A 22,346-nucleotide genomic window follows, 5' to 3' on the forward strand; every position below is an offset into this window, starting at 1 on the left:
TACCTTTTAAAATAATCATATTTTATATAATAAAATTTCTTAAATTTTCACAAGGGAAACATTTGTCGATATTCAGAGAGGTTTGGTGATATGAAAATTCAAGAATTCCATTTATACTTAACAATTTTTTTATTTTATTTTTTACTATTTTTTACTATATACAATTTAAATAATTTATATTTTATATATAAAATTTGATCAAAATTTCAGAAGAAACTCGTTTGTCAATTACTCAAACGAGATTGATGTTTTGAAATTTGAAACTTTTTCATCTTTTAATATCACTTTTTTAATTTCTTTTACTTCGCTTGACTATTTACAATTTAAGTAATTCAAATTTTACACATAAAATTGCTCAAATTTTCTCAAGGAAGATGTTTGCCAATACTTAGAAGGGATTGGTGTTATGATAATTCAATAATTCCATCTTTTTGTAACAATTTTTTAATTTTATTTTTTACTTTTTTTACTATATACAATTTATTTAATTCATATTTTATGTATAAAATTTGCTCAAATTTTCAAAAGAAACTTTTTGGCTAACTACTCATAGGGGATTTATATTCTGAAATTTTAAAAATTAGATCTTTTGTTATCACTTTTTTTTTAATTTTTTTACTATATTTTACTATTTACAATTTAAATAATTCATATTTTATATATAAAAATTGTTCAAAATTTCACGATGAACACGTTGGACAATTATCAAAGATAATTAATGGTCTGAAATTTAAAAAATTTCGATCTTTTCGAAAAACATTTTAAATTTATTTTACTTTTTTTTACTATTTGTAGTTTAAATATTTGATATTTTATATATAAAAATTGTTCAAAAATGTAAAAGACACATTTTAGCGAATACTTAACAAGGTTTGATGTTCTGAATTTTGAAAAATTTGATCTTTTGGTAACATTATTTAAATATTTTTTTACTATTTTTCACTATTTGTAATTTAAAATAATCATATTATATATAATAAAATTTCTCAAAATTTCAAAAGGAAAACTTTCGTCAATACTAAAAGGGGATTGGTGATATGAAAATTCAAGAGTTCCATCTTTTTGTTACAATTTTTTAATTTATTGTTTACTATTTTTTACTATATACAGTTTAAATCAATCATGTTTTATATATAAAATTTCCACAAAATTTTCCAAAGAAACTTGTTGGCCAATTACTCAAAGGGAATTGATGCCATGAAATTTGAAAAATTCCATCTTTTGATACAACTTTTTTAACTTTTTTACTACGTATTATTCTTTACAATTTAAATAATTCATATTTTATACATGAAATTGCTCAAATTTTCACAAGGAAGACATTCACAAATACTGAGAGGCGATTGATGTTATGAAAATTCAATAATTCAATCACTTTGTAACAATTTTTTAATTTAATTTTTTACTTTTTTTACTATATACAATTTATTTAATTCATATTTTATATATAAAATTTGCTCAAAGTTTCAAAAGAAACTTGTTAGCCAACTACTCAAAGGGGATTGAGGTTCTAAAGTTTGAAAAATTGCATCTTTTGGTATCACTTTTTCAATTTTTTTACTATATTTTACTATTTACAATTTAAATAATTCATATTTTATATATAAAAATTGTTCAAAATTTCACGATGAACACATTGGCCAATTATCAAAGAGAATTAATGATCTGAAATTTGAAAAATTCAATCTTCTCGAAAAACTTTTTTAATTTATTTTACTATTTTTTACTATTTGTAATTTAAATAATTCATATTTTATATATAAAATTTGCTCAAAGTTTCAAAAGGAACTTGTTAGCCAACTACTCAAAGGGGATTGATGTTCAAAAATTTGAAAAATTGCATCTTTTGGTATCACTTTTTCAATTTTTTTACTATATTTTACTATTTACAATTTAAATAATTCATATTTTATATATAAAAATTGTTCAAAATTTCATGATGAACACATTGGCCAATTATCAAAGAGAATTAATTTATTTTACTATTTTTTACTATTTGCAATTTAAATAATTCATATTTTATATATAAAAATTGTTCAAAATTTGAAAGGACACATTTTAGCAAATACTTAGAGTGGATTGATGTTCTGAAATTTGAAAATTTTCATCTTTTGGTAATATTTTATAAACCTTTTTTTACTATTTTTCACTATTTACAATGTAAAACAATCATATTTTATATAAAAAATTGCTCAAATTTTCATAAGGGAAATGTACGCCAATACTCAAAGGGGTTTGATGATACAAAAATTCAAGAATTCCATTTTTATTTAACAATTTTTAAATTTTATTTTTTACTATATACAATTTAAATAATTCATATTTTTTATATAAAATTTGCTCAAAATTTTAAAAGAAACTTGTTGGCCAATTACTAAAAGGGGATTGATGTTTTGAAATTTGAAAATTTTCATCTTTTGATATCACTTTTTAATTTCTTTTACTTCGCTTCACACTATTACAATTTAAATAAATCATATTTTATACATGAAATTGCTTAAATTTTCACAAGGAAGACATTCACAAATACTGAGAAGCGATTGATTTTATGAAAATTCAATAATTCAATCATTTTGTAACAATTTTTTAATTTCATTTTTTACTTTTTTTTACTATATGCAATTTATTTAATTCATATTTTATATATAAAATTTGCTCAAATTTTCAAAAGGAACTTGTTAGCCAACTACTCAAAGGGGATTGATGTTCTAAAATTTGAAAAATTGCATCTTTTGGTATCACTTTTTCAATTTTTTTTACTGTGTTTTACTATTTATAATTTAAATAATTCATATTTTATATATAAAAATTGTTCAAAATTTCACGATGAACATGTTAGCCAATTATCAAAGAGAATTATTGGTCTAAAATTTGAATAATTCGATCTTTTTGAAAAACTTTTTTAATTTTTTTTACTCTTTTTTACTATTTACAGTTTAAATAATTCATATTTTATATATATCTATTGTTCATATTTTGAAAAGAATCATTTTAGCAAATACTCAAAGGGAATTGGTGTTTGAAATTTGAAAATTTTCATCATTTGGTAACACTTTTTAAACATTTGTTACTATTTGTTACTATTTAGAATTTAAAAAATTCATATTTTATATGTAAAAATGTCTCGAAACTTCACAAGGAAAATGCTGGCCAATAGTCAAAGGGTTTCGGTGTTCCGAAATTTAAAAAATTTCATCATTTGGAAACACTTTTTTTTTACTATTTTTCACTATTTACTAATTAAATGATTAATACTTTATATATAAAAATTGCTCATAATGTTCTGAAAGTTGAAAAATTACATCTTTTTGTAACACTTTTTTAATTTTTTCTTTTACTTTTTCTTACCATTTGTTGTTGAAATAATTCATATTTTATATATAAATATTATTCAAAACTTCCAAAGAAACACGTTGGCCAATACTCAGAGAGGATCACTACAAGAAAAGCGCGGATTACTGGCAGATAATTACCGACAGATTTTTATCCGTCGCAAAATTTTCATTATCGATGGATTTACCGACGGATATCGTAGTTAAATTTACCGACGGATATATCCGTCAGAACTACGTAGTTAATTCATGACAGACAAAGCATCCGTCGGTAATGCCATCGGTAAATCCTTTTGGCCATTACCAACGGATTAAGTTGTCGGTATATCCGTCGGTACGTTGGTCGATTAAATAAGTTCAGCATCTCAGTTTTCCCCAGCCACTTTCCCCAAATTTTTCCCCAACGCGCTTCTTCGACCACTACTGCGATGTGCCCCCTTGATCCGACGCGTCCCACCGTCGACCATCCTCAGCCGTTAGAGAGGTCAGAATGCCGACCTAATTTGATCCGTTGCTGCTACGACCCACTGTCGGCGCCAACCGCAACTGTTGGAGAGGCCAGAACGACGAACCTAATCGAGCCAAAGCCGCCGCGACCCGTCGCGACTCGCAGCCGTTGGAGGGCCCAGAACGACGGTGTCACCGCTGCCACCTCTGTTCACGCCGTCTCCAGTGAGGATTGAAGAACGCAATTGCCGCTGCCATCTTCATGTCGCCGCGACGTTGACAGTGAGGCTGAGGCTGCCGGTGAGTTCAAATTTTTCTCTTCTTTTTGCCATTCCATTGTGCTATTATGAATTGTGGTATTGTTATTTCTGTCATGAAGGAGGGTTACATATTTGTGCTTATAGATTTGGTGTTGTTGTTGCTGCTTATTTGTATTTGGTGTTATTATTTATTTTATAAATTAATTTTGATATTATATCATTCTTTGGCGGATTTGTTGGCGTGAACAAAGCACTGTGTGAGGGTGGTAATTTTGTTGTTGCACCGACGAGGGAGGTAAGTGGGTACATAAATATATTCATGTGTTGTTTGCAAGAGCCTCAAATTGATGATATATGTATATTCATGTGTTGTTGTTTATATGAATGCTATGCACATATATGCCAACAATCTCTCCCACATAATCTGTAATTTGTTGCTGAATTTGTGCTCTATACAGTTTGGCTTAATGCACTTTATATCTGTCTTGTGGACTGTTATTGAGAATATTGTTGTCCTATCTTGTCTTAGTATAATTTGTCATTTATGTTTTGTGTGTGTGATCTGTGAAAGTGTGTTTGTATCTCCAATGGAGTTTATATCTCCAACATTTTAGTTTGCTTTGCTTTGCATCAAAGACATTCTTCATCCCACCTAGATGAATTCAATTTTTTGTGATGCATTCCTACGTACAGATTCCTAATGCCTAATTGAATGTATGTAGGTGTTTGATAAAAAAATGCCTAATTGAATGCAAATTGTATAGACTACTAAAGTCAACAAGAAAGAAAATTTGACTCTAAAACCTGAAAATAGACTACTAAAGAAAACAAGAAAGAAAATTTTAGCTAAAATGGTCTGTATAGTCATGGGACTTGCATTCCAATTAGGACATTGTAGTTTTGTTAGTATTTGGATATCTTACTTAATCAGTGAGATATATCCCCACAATGTCATGATTGTAAGCAATAGATGGGGACATATATGTCTTCACTATCACAAATGTAACACTGTGTATGTTTGCCTTGTCACATGACATGGGAGAAGTTCCCAGCCACCGTCGTTGGGTGTATGACCGTTGTTACAGTGGTAGGAGAGGCTTGAAGGAATCTTTTGTGATAGGAGTTGAAAAGTTTATCCAAACGGCTCGCCAATATAAATATTATGCTTTTGAGGGAGGGATTCGATGTTCATGCATCAAGTGTGAATGTACTCGAATTTTGAAAGACAAAGAAGTTAAAGTTCATCTATACAAAAAAGGGATTCATGCTAGATTATTGGATTTAGACATTTCACGGTGAAGAGGTGCCATATGTTTATTTGGGTGAACATGAAAGACGTCTTCCTAGTTCAAGCACGGTTGTACCTACCTCTAAGATGAATCAAGCAATGCATATGCAAGAGATGTGGCATAATGCTCTTGGCCAACATGCTTCATTTGAACAAGATAACGATAGTTGTTTAGAAGAATCTCCAAATGAACTGACTCAGAGGTTTTACAATTTATTGGAAGAGGCAAATGAACCTGTCTTTGAAGGGGTAAGGGAGTCAAAGTTGTCTGTATGCATTAGACTTCTAGCCTTCAAATCGAACTGGAACATTCCCAACCAAGCATTGGACCAAATGGCAAAACTAATTTTAGATCTAACACCACCAAATAATCCTTTGCCCAACAATTATTATGAAGCAAAGAAATTAGTTTCAAAGTTGGGATTGGAATCTAAGAAGATTGATTGTTGTGTGAATGACTGTATGCTTTTTTACGATAATGATAATGGAAAAAATGATGCATCCTTGCTACAATGCAAATATTGTGGGCAACCACGATACCGCACAAAACATCCAGAACAAAGGCAAAAAAATCAATACCATTGAAGTCCATGTTTTACTTGCCTATAATTCCAAGACTGCAAAGAATGCTTGCTTCAATACAAACAGCACAACATATGACATGGCATTATGAGAACAAAACAGAAGGCATGCTACGTCATCCATCTGATAGGGAAGCTTGGAAGCACTTTGATCGAAAACATCCATCTTTCGCCAGTGATCCCCATAACGTTCGACTTGGTCTATGTACGGATGAATTTAATCCATACATTCAGGCATCGTCGTCCCCTTATTCTTGTTGGCCAGTGATTGTTACTCCATATAATCTTCCACCTGAGATGTGTATGACTAAGCCTTATATGTTTTTAACATGTCTTATACCAGGTCCATCTAATCCAAAGGCATCTACAGATGTTTATCTAGAGCCCTTGATTGATGATTTGAATAAGTTGTGGAGTGGTATTTGGACGTATGATGTTTCAAGGAAGCAAAATTTTCTAATGAGGGAAGCTTTGATGTGGACTATTAATGATTTCCCTGCATATAGGATGTTATCCGGTTGGAGCACACATGGTAGATTAGCTTGTCCGCATTGTATGGAGCACACTAAGTCATTCACATTAACTTATGGCCGGAAAAGTTGTTGGTTTGATTGTCATCGTTGATTCTTACCCATAGAGCATCAGTTTAGGAGAAACAATAAGGCATTTCGGAAAGGGGAAGTTGAAAAGGATGGGCCACCTCCGAAGTTGACCCCATCAAAAGTATGGCGAAGAGTCAAAGATTTTCCAAAAGTGCCTGAAAGTGGAGAATGGCATAATTGGATTAAAAGAAGCATCTTTTGGGATCTTCCATATTGGAAAGATAACTTGCTAAGACATAATCTTGATGTGATGCACATAGAGAAAACATTTTTTGACAACATCTTCAACACGGTGATGAATGTAAGTGGCAAGACAAAAGATAATGACAAGGCAAGAAGAGATATAGCTTTCTTTTGTCGGCGGAGAGACTTGGAGTTGCAATCACATACTAACGGGAAGTTGCTAAAGCCAAAAGCAAATTACACCTTAACAAAAGATGAAGCTAAAATAGTCTGTCGTTGGATCAAAGAGCTTAGAATGCCAGATGGTTATTCTTCTAACTTGGCAAGATGTGCAGATACTGCAAAAGGTAGTATTCATGGTATGAAAAGTCATGATTGTCATGTCTTCATGGCAACATTACTTCCTATTGCGTTTAGCTCATTACCGATGCATGTGTTGAATCCTCTAATAGAAATTAGTCACTTCTTTAAAGATTTGTGCTCAATGGTATTAAAAAGGGATTCAATAAGAAGATTGAAGGAAAATATTCCACTTATTCTTTGTAAATTGGAAAGAATATTCCCTCCAGGATTCTTTGATTCAATGGAGCATCTACCTATTCATCTTCCATACGAAGCATGGCTTGGCGGACCAGTGCAATATAGGTGAATGTATCCGTTTGAAAGGTGATATGATTACTATATTTTCTATATTGTGTTCATGTCCTTCCCTAATGTATTCCTTTTGTTCATATAGATTTATGAGGGAATCAAAACGTTTTGTAAGAAAGAAAGCCAGAGTAGAAGGATCAATTTGTGCAGCTTACTTACATCGTGAGACCACGTACTTTTGTTCTCATTATTTTAAAAACTTCATGTTGTTACCAAGCAATCGTAGGAATGATACACAATGGCAAAGTGAAACATCTGAATCAACATTATCAGTGTTTCAACAAGTTGGTCGTCACGCAGGCAAGGAGGCCACTCATTGGTTAACTGATGTTGAATTCAACTCTACTCATGTTCATGTGTTGATCAATTGCACTGAAGTTAAATCTTATCTTGAGTATGTTCTAATCTAATTTTTTACAACATCACCAGTTTTGTAATGATTTTAAGCAACTTTTATACGTATTGTAATGATTCCTCTTAACAGTTCTTTCCTTGTGGCTGAGCAAATACCTCAAGCAAATGCTCCTACCAACATACATTCAAAGTTTCCTTATTGGTTCAGAAATCAAGTTAGTATGGTCTTGTTAATTAATGAAACCAACTTGGTTAACTTGATTTAACTCTCTATTGTCAAATATTTGTAGGTTTATAATGAGCCATTAAGTCTTAGAAATCAAGAGCTAAGGGATTTGGCAAATTGGCCCATGAGATACGTCAAAGAATAGCACATATACTTTGTCAATGGGTACAAGTTCCACACTAAAGCATGGTCAAACGAAAAGAAAACAATTAATTATGGTGTGTACGTTAAGGGCCTCACTGAGGGTGGTTATGATGATTTTTATGGGATCATTCTTAAAATATATGAGTTAGAGTACAACACTTGTACTTCTCCAAAAAGAGTTGTTGTTTTTTATTGTGAATGGTTTGATCCTTCAAGAAGAGGTACAAGAGTAGATCCTAGGTATAATATTGTTGAACTTCAAATAAGTTCAAGATACCAACCATTTGATCCATTCATTCTTGCAAATAATGTTAGACAAGTGTATTATGTGCCATATCCAGCATTTCGCATTGATAAACGTGGGTGGTGTGTTGCAATACAAACCAAACCTAGGTGTCGAATTGATTCAAATGAGGTAGAAGAGGATATCGCCTACCAAGTTGATCAAATGTCACATGCCAATGAAATAATTCAAGTAGAAGGTGTGTTTGGGTTGCATGACTTTGATGGTGATCCTGAAGAATTGGAAGGACCTAGACAAGAAGATGAAGACGAATATGATAATGAAGATGGAGAAGAAGAAGAAGAAGAAGAAGAAGAGGAGGAGGAAGAAGAAGAAGAAGATGATGATGAAGAAGAAGAAGAGGAAGAAGAAGATGATGATGAAGAAGAAGAAGAAGACAATGATGATGATGATGAAAATTATGATGATGAGGGTGATGATTAAAGAATTGATTGAAGTCATTTGCATTGAAAATTAGAGTTGTATTATGACTTAATTGAATCACAAGTGTATTAGTTAAATATTTATGATGCTTTTCATTTTCTTGCAAATTTTAGATTATAATTTTATTGATACATGATTAAGCTTTCCACTTATTTAGCATATTCTCATAGTTTAAATTTCACTTAGTTTTCAATGACATCCGAAGGTTCATCTAATCCTGATAAAGGGAAAGAGATAGTCAAATGTAAAGAAAAGAGGCCACCAAAAAAGGCCTGCTATGTTCTGAGGATTCCTGGCATTGTAGGATCCATATCCATTCCACCCCCTGCCACTAGGACCCATAATGCACCCATACAGTCCCCCTCTCCAGCTATTGTATCATCACCATCCCCATCCACACCTCTTGTGTTACCCACACCACCCCCTCCTGTGGTACCCACACCACCACCTCCTGTGGTACCCACACCACCACCCATCTTTCATCTACAAGAACCTTCTCCCTCATTGTCTGGTGCTTTGCACAATATTGCTATACCTTCCCCATCATCAATCCCTTCTCCTAATATTGTTGGCACCTCATATACTACTGATGCTATTGATGTTGACCCTCCTCTTCATGAGCAACCCATGATTGAACCGTTTAATCGAGGGTAATCCTTTCTATCAAGTTAAAAATTTATTTCATTACAACTTGTGTTCTTTTGTATGAATTTTATTTAATGAATATGCAGGTTTCTTCCTTCTAGAGTTGCTTCCCAGGCCATCACACGGTCTATTAAGCAACAATTTATGACAACTTGGCCGTCATGGGGAGCAATACCTCCAGAAGACAAAGAACATTTCTGGCAACATTTTAAGGTAACACATCATTACACTTATTCTCTTCTCATTCCTTCTGTAGGTTAACATTGAACTATCTTTTCACTATTATTGGTGATTTGCACTTTATTCATTGTCACAGAGGAAGGTGCAGTGGAAACCTGAGCATGAAGCAGAAATTCATAAAAATTTTCACAATAAAGCATCTCATAGACTATCTGAGATGTTTAGAGAGGCTAGAAATGCAGGCCAACGACCTTACTGGCTTGGGGATGATGTTTGGAATAATTTGCTGGCACATTGGAATTCTCCTGCGTACCGCAATAAGTGTGTGACAGCCCAAAGGAACCAAGGTTCCAAAAAGGGTGGAAGCCTACACACCGGGGGTTCCATTACCACCCATGAGCATGCCATTCGTATGGTAAACAAACCTCCATTCTTAAGTTATTGGAATGGTATCATTTTTAGAATTTCTGTATATGTATTTTTTTGGTTACAGGCAAAGGAACTAGGACGAGCTGCTCATATTGATGAGGTGTTTCAACAAACTCATATGCGCAAAGGAACTGACCAGTTTGTTGATGAAAGATCTCAGAGGACATATGTAAGCAAACACTTCAAATTTATTAAAAGAAAACTTTAATTTTTATCTTATTTAACTAACTTCTCATTATTTTATTTAATATAGGAACAATTTGAGAACAGACTTTCACAGGTCAGATCCGAACAAGGCTCATGTGTTGGTGGATCACAAGATATCATTGATGATTCTGCTGCAGATGATACAAATAGGACAAAGTGTTGGGTTGAGGTTGTCGGGGGTAAGAATAAAGGAAGAATATATGGGACAGGACAACTTGCAGGTGGAAGCAGTGGCATGAAGCCCCAATCTACTGCATCCACTTCCAGTGCTGAAGAAGTTACCTTCCTCAAACAACGACTACAAGAAACTGATGAAAAACTAAGAGCAACTAATCAACGATTGCAAGAAAATGATCAGGCTTATGCAGAATTGAAAGGTCAATTTCAGTCGTTACAAAACATACTCCTCACACTTTTGCCTCCTGACTAACAAGTCCTTCGACAGGTTGTAACCAACCTAACACAGTCTCAACAACAACATGCACCTGCACCTACACAACCTACAACAATCCAACCAAGCACTAAGAAGCCCAGCCAAGTGCACCCCAGCCAAGTGCAGCCCAACCCAATTCCAGACCTTGAAGACCCTACTGATTCTGATGATTATGTAGATTATTAGAGTTTATGACATTTATGTTTAGAGTTAGTGTACATTTGACATTGTGCTGTGCAAAGGTTATGTTTCATTGTTTATATTGAATTTGGAAGTTTCTTATTAGACATCTTGTATGAATTTATGTAATCTATACAAGTGATTTGCAAATATGCAGGTCTGTACTATACTGAATTGGCAGGTCTGATTATGTTGAATTGGCAGGTCTGATTAGTTAAATTGGTGTGGTAAATCAGACTATACAAATAACTCTGCAGTGTTGTCTTTTCTAATCGAAGGATTTACTAACGGATATATTCGTCGTTAATGTGCGCAAGAAAACATTTTCATGAGTCCATTTTCGAAGGAATTACCGATGGAAACTCCTTCGGTAATCAATACCGACGAATTTGTGTCCGTCGGTAATTACCGACAGCCCTAATTCGTCGGTAATTATTGACGAACTTTTCCGTCGGTAATTACCGACGGACAAAAAATCTGTCGATAAATATTACAGACTGACCTTTTACTGACGGATATTTGGTCATCGAAATTCTTTCGGTAAAACTAAATTACCGATAGATATTGTGCTTTACGAATGGAATATGACCGTCGGTAATTAGTTTTTTTCTTGTAGTGGATTGATGTTCTGAAATTTGAAAAAGTACATCTTTTGGTAACATTTTTCAAATATTTATTTATTATTTTTTACTATTTATAATTTAAATAATTCATATTTTATATATTCAAAATGCTCAAATTATCACAAGGAAGACGTTCGCAAATACTTATAGGGAATTGATGTTATGAAAATTCAAGAACTCTATCTTTTTCTAACAATTTCTGAATTTTATTTTGACTGTTTTTTACTATATACAACTAAAATAATTTATGTTTTATATATAAAAATTGCTCAAAATTTCACAAGAAAAAGGTTAGCCAATAGCCAAAGGGGAATGGTGTTCTGAAATATGAAAAATTTTATCTTTTAGTTAATTTTTTTTTACTATGTTTTGTTATTTACAATTTAAATAATTGATATTTTATATATAAAAATAGCTCAAAATTTCACAAGGAACACATTGGCTAATAATTAGAGGGAATTGATATTTTGAAATTTGAAAAATTCCATCTTTTTGTAAATTTTTTTTAATTTATTTTACTATTTCTTACCAGTTACAGTTTAAATAATTCATATTTTACATATAAAAATTGTTAAAAAATTGAAAAGAAACAATTTAACAAATACTCACAGGGGATTGGTGTTTTGAAATTTGAAAATTTCCATCTTTTGGTAGCACTTTTTAATTTTTTTTTACTATTTTTTACTGTTTATAATTTAAATAATATATTTTATATGTAAAAATTTCTCAAAATTTCACAAGGAACATGGCCAATAGTTAGAGGGGATTGGTGTTCTGAAATTTCAAAAATTTCATCATTTGGTAACTCGTTGGCCAATACTTAGAGGAGATTTGTGTTTTAAAATTTCATAAATTCCATCTTTTCGTATAACTTTTGTAATTTTTTTTTATAATTTGTTACTATTTACAATTTAATTAATTCATATTTTATATATAAAAATTGCTCAAAATTTTATAAGAAACTTGTTAGGTCATACTCATAGCAGATTGGTGTTATGAAATTTGAAAATTTTCATATTTTGGTATCATTTTTTTATTTTTCTATTATATTTTACTATTTACAATTTCAATAATTCATATTTTATATATAAAAATTGCTCAAAATTTAACAAGGAACATGTTGGCTAATAGTTAGAGGGGATTGGTGTTCCGAAATTTCAAAAATTTAATCATTTGGCAAAACTTTTTTTTTTACTAGTTTTTACTATTTACAATTTAAATAATTAATACTTTATATATATAAATTGCTTAAAATTTCACAAGAAACTTGACAAGGGATTGTTGTTCTAAAAATTGAAAAATTAAATTTTTTTTGTAACACTTTTTTTAGTTTTTTTAACTATTTCTTACCATTTCTTGTTTAAATAATTCTTATTTTATATATAAACATTATTCAAAAACTATAAAGAAACACGTTGGCCAAAACTCATAGGGGATTGATGTTCTGAAATATGAAAAATTCCATCTTTTGGTAATATTTTTCAAATATTTTTTTGCTATTTTTTACTATTTACAATTTTAATAATTATATTTTATATATTCAAATTGCTCAAATTATCACAAGGAAAACGCTCATCAATTCTCTGAGGGGATTGGTGTATGAAAATTGAAGAATTCCATCTTTTTGTAACAATTTCTTAATTTTGTTTTTTACTATTTTTTACTATATACAATTTAAATAATTCATGTTTTATATATAAAAATTGCTCAAAATTTCAAAAGAAGTTTGTTGGCCAATTACTCATAGCGGTTTGATGTTATGAAATTTGAAAATTTTCATCTTGTGGTATCATTTTTTTAATTTTTTTACTATGTTTTACTATTTACAATTTAAATAATTGATATTTTATATATTAAAATTGTTCAAATTTTCACAAGGAAGAGCCAATACCCATATTTTTCTAACAAATTCTTATTTTTATTTTTTACTATTTTAACTATATACAATTTCAATAATTCATATTTTATATACAAAATTTGCTCAAAATTTCATGATCAACATGTTTTGCCAATAATTAGAGGGATTTGATGTTTTGAAATTTGAAAAATTCCATCTTTTTTTAAAACTTTTTTAATTTATTTTACTATTTATCCTCATTTACAGTTTAAATAATTCATATTTTATTTATAAAAATTGTTAAAAAATTGAAAAGAAACATTTTAGAAATACTCATAGGGGATTGGTGTTCTAAAATTTGAAAATTTCCATCTTTTGGTAACATTTTTTAAATATTTTTTTACTATTTTTTACTATTTACATTTTAAATAATTCATATTTTATATATTCAAATTGCTCAAATTTTCACAAGGAAGACGTTCGCCAATACTCAGAGGGGATTGGTGTTATGAAAATTCAAGAATGCCATCTTTTTGTAACAAATTTTTATATTATTTTTTAATAATGTTTCCTATATACAATTTTAATAATTCATATTTTATATATAAAATTTGCTCAAATTTTCAAAAGAAACTTGTTGGCCAATTAATCAAAGGGGATTGATATTCTGAAATTTGAAAAATTTCATCTCATGGTATCACTTTTTTATTTTTTCTTACTATATTTTACTATTTTACAATTTAAATAATTCATATTTTATATGTAAAAGTTTCTCGAAATTTTACATGGAACACGTTGGCCAATAGTAAGAGGGTATTGGTGTTCTGAAATTTCAAAAATTTCATCATTTGCTAACACTTTTTTTTTACTGTTTTTTACTATTTACAATTTAAATAATTAATACTTTATATATAATAATTTCTCAAAATTTCACTAGAAACTTCACATGGAATTGTTGGTCTGAAAGTGTAAAACTTACATCTCTTTTACTAGTTTTTACTATTTATAATTTAAATAATTCATATTTTATATATAAAAGTTGCTCAAAAATTCACAAGGAACTCCTTAGCCAATACTTAGAAGGGATTGGTGTTTTAAAATTTCAAAAATTTTATCTTTTTGTAAATTTTTTTTACTTTTTTTACTATTTTTAATATTTGTAATTATTCATATTTTATACATAAAAATTGCTCAAAATTTTACAAGAAACTTGTTGGCATTACTCAAAAGGAATTGCTCTTATAATATTTGTAAAATTCCTTCTTTCTTTATCACTCTTTTATATTTTTTTTTTACTATTTTTATACTATATTTTACTAGTGTTTACTATCTACAATTTGTAAGATACGTATTTTATATATAAATATTACTCGAAATTTCAGGAGAAATAGGTTGGCCAATAGCCAAAGTTGATTGGTGTTCTGAAATTTAAAAATTTTCATCTTTTAGTAAATTTTTTTTAATTTTTTTTTTATTTTTTACTATTCACAATTTAAATAATTCATATTTTATATATAAAATTGTTCAAAATTTCATAAGAAACTTGTTGGCAAATACTAAGAGTGGATTGGTGTTCTAAAATTTTAAAAATTCCATCTTTATGTAACACTTTTTAATTTTTTTACTATCTTTTACTATTCAAAATTCAAATAATTTTTATTTTATATATTAAAATTGCTAAAAATTTCACAAAAAACATGTTGGTCAGTACTCATAGAGGATTGGTGTTATGATTTTTATTTACTATTTCTTACTATTTAGAATTTAAATATGTCATATTTTATATATAAAAATTGCTTAAAATACCACAAGGAACTCGTTAGCCAATACTTAGAGGGGATTTGTGTTTTAAAATTTCATAAATTCCATCTTTTCGTATAACTTTTTCATTTTTTTTTTACAATTTGTTACCATTTACAATTTAAATAAATCATATTTTATATATAAAAATTGCTCAAAATTTTACAAGAAACATGTTAGGTCATTCTCATAGCGGATTGGTGTTATGAAATTTGAAAATTTTCATATTTTGGTATCATTTTTTATTTTTTTAGTATATTTTACTATTTACAATTTCAATAATTCATATTTTATATATAAAAATTGTTCAAACACTAGTAAAAAATCTCATATTTCCTACCAATTTTGTTTTGAATTTTTTTTTTGTAGGAAATACTTACAAATTTTGTTGTGAAAAAAATTTTTACAAGAAATTGCTACCAATTTTCTTACAAAATATTTTGTATAAAACACTTTTCGCAACAAATTTTGTAGAAAATACTTGCAAATTTTATAATTTTGTAGAAAATGATTATCCATGAAGGAATTACCCGCCAATTAAAATTATTAGAAAAAATGACAGAAAAAGTCTTTCCTTGCAAATTATTTTAACAAATTTGCAAGAAAAATCTCATGTAATATGAGAATTTCTAGTAGTGAAAATTTAACAAGGAACACGTTGGTCAATAGTTAGAGGGGATTGTTGTTCCGAAATTTCAAAAATTTTATCATTTGGTAAAACTTTTTTTTTACTATTTTTTACTACTTACAATTTAAATAATTGATACTTTATATATAAAAATTGTTAAAAATTTCACAAGAAACTTGTTGGTCAATACTCACAGGGGATTGTTGTTCTAAAAGTTGAAAAATTACATCTTTTTGTAACACTTTTTTTTAACTATTTCTTACCATTTCTTGTTTAAACAATTCTTATATTATATATAAATATTATTCAAAATTATAAAGAAACACGTTGGCCAGTACTCAAAGTAGATTGATGTTATGAAATTTGAAAAATTCCATCTTTTGGTAGCATTTTTCAAATATTTGTTTACTATTAAATATTTTATATATTGAAATTGCTCAAATTATCACAAGGAAGACGTTCACCAATACTCTAAGGGGATGGGTGTATGAAAATTCAAGAGTTCCATCATTTTCTAAAAATTTCTTAATTTTAGTTTTTACTATTTTTTACTATATACAATTTAAATAATTCATGTTTTATATATAAAAATTGTTCAAAGTTTCAAAAGAAGCTTGTTGGCCAATTACTAAGAGGGGATTGATGTTCTAAAATTTGAAAATTTTCATCTTGTGGTATCATTTTTTAAAATTTTTTACTATGTTTTACTATTTATAATTTAAATAATTTATATTTTATATTTAAAATTTGCTCAAAATTTCATGATCAATATGTTGGCCAATAATTAGAAGGAAATGATGTTATGAAATTGTAAAAATTTCATCTTGTTTTAAAACTTTTTAAATTTATTTTACTATTCCTTACTATTTACTGTTTAAATAATTCATATTTTATATATAAAAAATGTTAAAAATTTGAAAAGAAACATTTTGGCAAATAATCAAAGGGAATTGATGTTCTGAAATTTTAAAAATTCCATCTTTTGTAAACTTTTTTAATTTTTTTACCATTTCTTCCTATTTATTGTTTAAATAATTCACATTTTATATATAAATATTATTCAAAACTTCTAAAGAAACACATTTGCCAATACTTAGAGGGGTTGATGTTATGAGATTTGAAACCAGGAACTTGTTGGCCAATACTCATAAGGGATTTGTGTGTTAAAATTTCAAAAATTCCATCTTTTCATATTACATTTTAAAATGTTTTACTATTTTTTACCATTTAAAATTTATATAATTCATATTTTTTATATAAAAATTGCTCACAATTTCGAGAGAAACTCTTTGGGGAATACTTAAGAGCGAATTGGTGTTCTGAAATTTGAAAATTTTCATCTTTTTGTAACATTTTTTTAACTATCTTTTACTATTTATAATTAAAAATTCATATTTTGTATATAAAAATTTATCAAAATCTAAGAAAAACTTGTTCGTCAATACTCATAGAGTATTAGTGATAACGTTGTCGTTCACACGATCAAATTAATACTACTAAACTATAGCAACTTTAGTAATGCTAAGATAGTAGTCAACAAAATAGAAAGGGTAAAAGTAACCCAAAATCGTCTCCCAACGAACACATAATTACTTTTTAACAAATTAGTTTTTATAAAAACTATACAAAAGAGTTAGTCAAATAAAATAGAAAATATAAGCGATAAAGATAAAAAAGATAAAAATAATATTAAAGAAAAATAGGTTAGTTCCACTACTTTTTCAAAAATAGGATTCATCATTGGTTTCCTAAAGATTATTGTTATTGATTTCTTTAAGACTTCAAATTAATCAATGTAACTTCCCAATTAATTTGTTGGTGTCCTTACTTTCAACCAAAGTAACTTCTCAATCAAAAGCAAGAACTTTGGAGATTAATCATAGTAAATTTAACCAAAGTAACTTCTCAAATAAATATTACTAATCCTAATCATGTTCATCCTTTTACCTCTTATATTTAGTAAAAAGCTAATTAACCAAAGTAACTTCTTGATTAATTCCAATCCAAGTTTTCACCTTTAATCAAAGTAACTTCTCAATTATTAGCAAAAAAACCCATGCAATCATATGAAAGTTTCTAAAATTAATCAAAGTAACTTCTCAATTAAAATTTAAAAACCCTTGGACTCATATGATTGTTATGTTATGTAGATTTAACACCGTGCTAACTTGCTACAATGTAAAAATCATTACTTTTACTAAATTAAGAACCAAAAGACATAGATGAAAATAAATCACAACAAGAATCAAAAGAACAAACAAATTTATTCAAACCTCAGAATCCAGTTAAGAAATTACAGTAGAACTAACCCTTGAAGATTAACCCTCCATGGAATGCAAAAGTAAAATAAAAATAGAAAAAGAGAGAGATGGAGAACAGAATTAGGCCCCCCTAAGGGTTCCTAAACTCCGAAGTGTCGAGCTTGTACTTTTTGTATATAGGACTTGAAGTGGGCTTTTCTACTGCTAAAATCTCTTAAATATATTTTAAGATAGAGATAAAGATAAATATTCAAAAATATTTGGAGAGATATAAACTATTTAACAAATATAGTTGGTTGATAATATCAATATCCAATATAATTAAATTAATTAATTACTTAAAGATATATGATAAATTATCCCCCACTAATATGTGTATTAATTTTCCAAATAAGCTCTTTTGAGATCTGATAGTCCAAATGTGCATAGACATCCAAAAATATCAATATTTGCAGTTAAACCTCTTTTGTTTGACCATTTGACCAATCTTCACCAACTTCTACTAGAATTTGTCCAGAGTTGACTATTTGACCAACTTTGACCATTTTGACTATGCAATGGCAGACTAACATGTGGCATCTCCTTCTTCTCTCACATCAGGCCAATTTTCTCTCCTCACTTAGGGTTTCTTCCTCCTTTGGTTGCTCGGAGGTATAATAACAGTTGCAAGTTTTCGGTGCGGTGTAGATGTGTGGCTATCTTCGGCATCATGGTGGCTCGAAGGTACAAGTGTAGGCATTGCCATGGATGCGTGAATGAAGCTTTGCGTGAGCTTTCATGGAGGACTGATCGAACTACCGCAAGTGGCGTGGATCACGTATGTTGGTGGCTCGCAACGATTGTGGTGGCTACTGCGAATGCAGTTTCTCTAGTGTGAGTGGTGCAACACTGGTGGATGGTAGTGATGTGATCCCAATAAGGCTTATAGCTTGGGCCATTGGTTAGGCCTATTTTCTATTATATTTTTTGTTTTATTTTTATTAAATAAATGTTTGTTCTAATTGGGCTTTTATTAAATGCAACCATTTTTCCAGTGACATATGTATCATTAACCCTACATTTCTCTGTCACGCGTAGAGGCATCATTTTGGGCTTCAGAATCTGCAAGGGAGGGGCCCAGTTCTTCTTGTACACAGGTTTACATCATCCAACTACATTTCTTCTTCCTTCTACCCATGACACTTATTGGGCCTTCATTTGAAGCAGCCCATTTTCATCTAAGCACGAGTTTATTTTTACAAAGGGTTCGTGACTCATGTTTCTCATTTCCTCGAGGGTTCCAAAATCTCTCTTCTTCCACATGTTTTGAGAACGCTCAGCTAGGGTTTCAGTCACCTTCAAGCTTTCCATCCCTTAGTACCTAGGGTGTTAACCTTGCCGTTAGGATCATGTTAGATGAATTCCCACTCCTTCTTTTCTGTTTAAGTTTTAGGCCGCCTTTCTCCATCTATAAAAGGCATGCCCATCTCTTTGTAAAAGGAGCTTTGATTAATCTGAGAGGTTTAACCTTATTTTTCAAAGCTCACCTTCCTAGTTGAGGATTTCTCCTCCTAGGTACCGAAATAGTGAGAGTTCGAGTGAGAGCTCCCCACTGGAGCTCGTGCGAGAGCAATTTCTCATATTCCGCTTCATTGTCGTAGTTTCCCTCCGTTGGAATGAGGTTTGGTCGATTTCCACCGAACCAATTGACGCTTGGAAGCTTCGTGAGGATTTGCGTCCTTAAACACGATGATTCAGGCAAATTTCACGACGGAGATGCCTCATTAGGTAGTGTAAGGAGGTCGCATTTTTCTGTTGTTGCAGTGCGAAGATGGTGGTACTGGTGCTGCATCGTGAATGTGGACGATGTCGCTGCACCGACATTAGACATTCTTCTTCTCTCGTGTAATGGTGGAGGTTGTGCTAGATTCACGCAGGTTCTATGGTGAAGGAAAAGACACATTGGTGGTTGAATAACTACGTTGCCCATCGACGTGACAGAGTTGTTGTGTCATCAATGGCTTGTGTTTTCCAGGTGAAGGTCGCACATCCCATGTGCAGGAGGAAGGTCGTGGCAAGTTGTTACGTCGATACAAGTGTAGTGTGATAACGTTGTCGTTGACGCAGTCAAATTAATACTACTAAACTATAGCAACTTCAGTATTGCTAAAATAGTAGTTAAGGAAATAGAAAGGGTAAAGTTAACCCTAAGTCGTCTCCCAACTAATACGAAATTACTTTTTAACAAATTAGTTCTTATAAAAACTATACAAAAGAGTTAGTCAAATAAAATAATAAAAATATAGGAGGATTAAGATAAATAAGAAAGAAATAGAGATAAAAAACAATAGTAAAGAAAATAGATTGATTTCACTGCTTTTTCAAAATAGATTCATCATTGGTTATCTAAATATTATTGCTCAATTAATTATTGTTGTAGATTTGCAAATTAATCAATGTAAAGTCTCAATTAATTTGTTGGCGTTCTCACTTTTAACCAAAGTATAGTCTCAATTAAAGTGAGAACTTTTAGATTATCAATAGTAAATTCAACCATAGTACAATCTCAATCAAATTTTACTATGCCTAATCATGTATATTCTTTTATCTCCTCACCAAATAAAAAGCTTAATTAATCAAAGTAAAGTCTCGATTAATTTTAGTTAGAGTAAATACCTTTAAACAAAATTATTGGTAAAAACTTATTCAATCACATGAAAGTTTCTAAATAAAATCAAAATAAAGTCTCAATTAAATTTAAAAACCCTTGGATTCATATGATCAAAATGCATATAAATTTAAAATCATTACTTTTTACGTGATTCAAAGATAAAAAACATAAATAAATTAAAACCTCAACAATAATAAAATGAACAAAGAAATTATTTCATTCTAACCTCATAATCCATAATGAAAGTACAATGGAGTCAACTCAAAAAGTTTAGCACTCCATGGAATGCAAACATAAAATAAAAATATAAGAAGAAAGTGGAGAGAGAAGAAATTAGGCCCCCCTAAGGGTGGATTTTTGTGAATTTGATAATTTCCTATTCTTGGATTTATCTTTAAGGTGTCATGAAGTTTTAATCAATTTATTTCCACACCACCATGAGCTCAACTTAGTTACAGCTGCACTAACACACCTCAAAATATCCCAAAAACATTTATTATGCAATTAAAAAGCTATTTGCAACATGTTTTTGTATCTCATGCTCAATGAACCCAATTATAAGAAATCCTAATTAAATTAATCTATTTAGAACAAAATTCAATAAAAAATCCAGAATTAAAGATTAAATGAGGGCAAAAATATGAACTCATTAAGGTGCATTGAATGGCTCACAGTGATGGCTTTACTATTTACAATTTAAATAATTCATATTTTATATGTAAAAATTGCTCAAAATTTAAAAAGAAACTTGTTAGCAAATACTCAAAGGGAATTGGTGTTCTAAAATTTTAAAAATTCCATCCTTTTGTAATTCTTTTTACTATCTTTTACTATTTACAATTTAAAAATTCATATTTTATATATAAAAATTGTTCAAAATATCACAACATGGTAGTTTTTGAGTGGAAAGAGGGGGTGAAAATAGATAAAGACAGGGGTGTAGAAGTAGGTTTTGTGAGGCCTATTAAGAAAGAGAGAAGTATATAAGTAATGTATGGGGTACAAAAGTGATTTTTTTCAAAACTTGTTGATTTTATCCTTATTTAAAGGTGTTTTGTAACTTCAATCATTTTATTTTCCACCTTAAATGAGCTTAATCTTAACTTCAGTTGCATCAATAAACGTTAAAATATCGAAGAAATAATTTATCCAACTAAAAATCACTTTTTAAGACATTTTTATCACACAAATTCAAATAGCATAATTATTAGAACTGTCAATTAAATTATTCTTTAAGCACACAAATTCAATTAAATACTCATAATTAAACATTAAATGAGGGCATAAATATAACTCATCAATATTTTATTTGATATTTTTAAATACTTATCTTATTTAATTATATCATAAAATATCAAAAGATAATAACTACCAAATCTTTTTAAACATGGCAAGATCTTCTTCAATCTTTTTAGATCTCCACAAAAAACAAATATATCTTGAAGATATTGAATTATGTAGAAGATAATTGGAGATGATTATAAGAGGGGCATAATTTGAAATTGGACAGCAATTAAGTTGCTGAATAATTACTTAAAGATTTTTTGTTAATTATCTTTGATATATCTCAAATTATCAACAAGGGAAATCTTCCAAATATTTTAGAAACTGAGAAAATCTGTTAATTATTTGAGAGATATTATATCAAAAGATAAAAGATTTCAGCAATCGAAAATAT

At 29.6% G+C, this 22,346-nt stretch overlaps 2 pseudogenes; both read left to right on the forward strand.

Annotated features, from left to right (window-relative positions):
* The first annotated feature begins 5,074 nt into the window (after positions 1–5,074).
* On the forward strand, positions 5,075–6,532 carry LOC146886349 (uncharacterized; annotated as a pseudogene).
* A 1,516-nt stretch (positions 6,533–8,048) lies between these two features.
* On the forward strand, positions 8,049–8,795 carry LOC146886350 (uncharacterized; annotated as a pseudogene).
* Positions 8,796–22,346: the final 13,551 nt, after the last annotated feature.

This window comes from Vigna unguiculata, chromosome 5 (assembly GCF_037176805.1).
Source record: "Vigna unguiculata cultivar grain cowpea cultivar isolate G323 ecotype 2 chromosome 5, ASM3717680v1, whole genome shotgun sequence".
Lineage (NCBI taxonomy): Eukaryota > Viridiplantae > Streptophyta > Magnoliopsida > Fabales > Fabaceae > Vigna > Vigna unguiculata.